Raw genomic sequence first — 559 nt, 5'->3', positions numbered from 1 at the left:
TCTGCCCAGAACACGATTTAGTCTTACACGGAAGTGACTTTTCTTCATTATGCCATGATCATCTAGCACAGTGGAGAATGGGGGCAGGTGAGTGGGGGAGAGTGTGTCCTTGTGACCATTTACTTTTATTTCCTCTCTTTAATTTGTTCATGATAGAGCATGTGTGTACCCATGAGAATGAGAGAGAGAGAGAGAGAGATAGAGAGAGAGAGAGTATCTTCCACAGGATCCAGTCACACTGTGATCCCTTTCCTCTAGACTTCCAACCTATTGGACCTTGGAAACTCATATGTGTGCCAGAGAGATAGAAAATGAGAAATTGGCTCCTGGAGGGGTGGCCATGCCATCATCCCTTCTCCTCCATTCTTTTCTTGGGATTTTGGGCACATGTGCCCAGTGTGAGTTTCCGGTTGCCGGGTCTGGGACTCAAATTGCGGTCGACTGTGTGGGAGTCCACAGTCCCCTGCTGGTCCCCGTCCGCTATTTCTTATTAGCATTCCTAAAGGATGGTGCACCTACATTTTTTTTTTTTTTTAGAAGTTTTTGCTATAAGGAGCAT

Source organism: Tupaia chinensis, unplaced genomic scaffold, assembly GCF_000334495.1.
Source record: "Tupaia chinensis unplaced genomic scaffold, TupChi_1.0 Scaffold145685_1, whole genome shotgun sequence".
Classification (NCBI taxonomy): domain Eukaryota; kingdom Metazoa; phylum Chordata; class Mammalia; order Scandentia; family Tupaiidae; genus Tupaia; species Tupaia belangeri.
This window is presented reverse-complemented; position numbering follows the sequence as displayed.